This window comes from Tupaia chinensis, unplaced genomic scaffold (assembly GCF_000334495.1).
Source record: "Tupaia chinensis unplaced genomic scaffold, TupChi_1.0 Scaffold145396_1, whole genome shotgun sequence".
Taxonomy (NCBI): Eukaryota; Metazoa; Chordata; class Mammalia; order Scandentia; family Tupaiidae; genus Tupaia; species Tupaia belangeri.
In genome coordinates, this window is record NW_006205257.1 from 5,506,961 (window position 1) to 5,510,461 (window position 3,501).

Sequence of the window (3,501 nt, forward strand, 5' to 3'; positions counted from 1 at the left end):
TAAAAAAAAAAAAAAAAAAAAAAGAAAACCTCAGAGGCCACCTCTGGAGAAGGTGAACATGTGCTAATCTGGCCTTGGTTGACGCCCGGCTGTCCTTTTACTGTCAGAAGTGGCTTTTTCTGGGCACCCTGCCTTTGCAGGGTGTAGACTAAGTACGTCACTCATTCGAAAACTGGTAAAGGAAGGAAGGCAGCATTTACCCTGCCTTTCCTCTCAACTGGACTCCGTGGAACTGAATAAACGTTGACACAACAGGAGCAAATCCAGCCTCATGGGGACAAATTAATCACACGGAGAGGACTCGGTCCCTCTTATTGCCACACACAGAGGGGTCAGCTCCGTTTTAAAGTAACACACCTGGAGGCTGCTGAGATTGTACAAGAGACACAGACTGCAGGAGGGCATGAGCTTAGGGGTCACCTGGTGCCAGTCACCCCCCTACCCTGCCCCGGCCTACACACACAGTCCTCCCCCTTACACTGAAGCTCGCAGCTCAGTGCTCACTCCTTGACATAAGGTCACATGACCAAACTTATAAAAGACAGATGTAAAGACCAAGCCCTGGGCCTCAGACCAGTGTATGCCAGAGTGGAGGCCACGCACAATAACAGAGGTATGTGCAAAACAGAGTGCTGGGTGTTCAGGCACAGCAGCCAGTGTGGGGCAGTTCTGACCGAGAGCCAGTGCTGGATTTGGCCATATTAACAAAAGCATAGTGTTTGAGACAAAGGAGGGGAAACTCTCCCGGTGGGGTTCTTTCAAACACAGCTGAAGCTTCTGCACTGCCTGTGCATAAAGGATTATCAGGCTCTGATGGTCTTAAAATAACATTATGGGCAAGGACTGAGGGATGCTTGGGGCCTACTCTGTCCCCTGCCCTGTCCCCTGCCCAGCGGGAACAGAGGACACGGGGAATGAGAAACTCTTTCACCTGGGACCAGCAAGTGGCATGGTGGAAAAGGTGATGGACACTTCCATATGGCTGACCATGGTTTGAGTCCTGGACCTGGTAGCTTCCCTTTTCACTCTCTCTTTCTCTTTCTCTCTCTCTGGTCGATTTAAAATCAATGAATGAATAAAATGAAATAAATAATTATTTTTAAAGAGGGAAAAAAAAAAAAACCCAAACAACTCCTTCACTGTTAACTGAAGCAGACCTGGGAACCTTCCACAGAGTTCCTGTCCTGCTGGGAAGAAGCGGGACGAGGCTGTGGAAGGGACAGCATCCCCCACACACCTTGTTGGAGCCTCTGAATCCTGCTAGGCCAGGTCCCAGTCCAGGACTCAAGTGAAGAACTCGTCCTTCCAGTTGCTTGGACGAGGAGACCACCACTGAGAACGACCCAGCTGGTGGTGATGTCTTGTTCACCTGCAGCCACCCCACCCCGAGTTTGTTAACCTAAACATGCTGGCCCCTCAACGTGTCCTTGGTGGCATGAGGACTATTCCTGTGAGGGTGTTCCTGTCATGTTTCAGTCCCCAGAACACATCTTGAGTCCACCTCATCCCCCACATCCAGTCTGTCCCGACCTGTGGAGGAGGTCCTCAGGTCACTTCTGGGGCCCTCCCAGGATCCCAGGATGACCTCACTCCTGACCCAACTTCTCCATCTCTCACTTGGGGCAGAGGGGCCTCTGGCATCAAGGCCTCCCCCATTCAGGCTCCTCCTGGCACCCTGGGGCTGTGGCTTGGCCTGCTAGGTGCCACTAGGGCCCAGGGGCCAACCCCCAGGAGTCTGACCAGCCTCCTGAAGCCCCCACCAGCGACTGAGGAAGTCCCCACACTGAGCACTGTGGGGAGAAGGCTTTGCTTTGATGCGACATTTGTTGGCGTTTTTTTGTTTTGTTTTAATGTTCAAGCTGTCAAAAAAGTATGTTTGCTGAGTTTGGATGTTTGTTTTGGATTGTTGTTCTCTTGAACAACATTGAAGGGGGTGGAAACGCCTGTTCCATATAGCCGGGATGGCGGACAGTGAGCTGTCAGGTGGCCAAGGTTTCCAGGGATGGGTGCTGTGTGTGTGCATGGAGTCATCTCCAGGACTGGAGGCCCCAGTACCCAAAGCTGTCACCCCTGCCCTGGCCTTCTGGAGCTCATGACCAGCAGGTGGTGAGCCGGAGCAGAGTGGCGCCTGGCACCGCTCCTCGTTCAGGTCCACTGAGCCTCCTGCAGCAGAGCCGGCTCTTGGGGACATGGCTTTATTGCTGCTCCTTCTTTTTTGTCCATTCCACATGCCTCGACTGTCCCTGCTCCATGTGATAACTGGGCTTAAGTGACACTTTCTGTCATCGGTTGTAAAACAGGCGTCTGACGATACCAGATTTGAGAGGAGGAACAAATAAAACCAGGTTCCCGTCGTAAGATGCATTCTGACACGGAAGGACTTTCTTTGCTCAAGGTCCTGCAGGCAGGCAGCCGTGAGACTGGGAAAGGACCCTCTGCCTCTGCGCTGGCCCAGCTCCCACAAACTCCTCCCCAGGGATGGGGTTGGGTGTAGGGGTCACTCGGACACTATGTGTATCTTGGCCTCAGGGACATTTCATTACTGGCCCTGGGAGGGGAACAGGAGGCAGGTGTGGGTCCTCCCTGCTGTTAGGCTCTTGACCCCAAGGTCACAGCATCCATGCCTTCGTCCCTATGAGAGCGGTGCCTGAACTGCAGGGACAGAGGAGGTGGCACTCTACGATGGGTCCTCTGTCTCACATGAGCTGGACATTTGCGGGTTAAGGGCAGCCCCAGAGACCACCTCACCCCAGCACAAGGAGGGCCTTACTTTCTTCACGCTAAGCCAATTCATGAATGGCATTCTCTCACCTCCATGATTGGGTCAGAGCTAGAGAACCCATGACCTCATCTGACCAATGAAAAGCAGGAATAGGGACCAGCAGTTAGCGTAATGGCCATTTTGCTGAACTCCCATGTAGTTGACCGCGGTTTACATCCTGGACCTGGTGGCTTAAAACTCACGCCAGGTGCGTGTGCGTGTGTGCCCAAGATCCCGAGAGGAGACTGGAGGAGAAGGGATTGTGGCGTGGCCATCCCCTTGGGGAGTGATTTCTAGCTTTCTGTCTCTCTGTCTTTCTGTCTCTCTGTCTAGTGAGCACACACAACCTATAGAAAAAAACCTCTCCCCCCCCAAAAAAAAAAGGCAAGAAAAGCAGGGAGTGATGGGGCCCAACTTCACCTTCCTGTTTAATTTGAATGGGAATGATTTTTAACTCAGGCCCCTGCAACTGTCTCATTGTCAAGAAGGTGAGCCTGTTTGAGAATGACCAAGGAGCAAACCAAAGGGAAGCCAAGTGTTAGGAAACTTGGAGACTTAAGTGCAGAAGCTCCTGCCTCACTCCCCACTTCCTTCCACCAGTACTTTTTATTTATGTGAGCTGATGAGTTTTGGTTGTCATTGTTGACGAGTCCGTTTCATTTGGACTTTCTAATTTTTTTTTTTTTGGGGGGGGGGAGAGGTTTTTGCTATAGGGCGCGTGTGCTCACCAGAAAGACAGA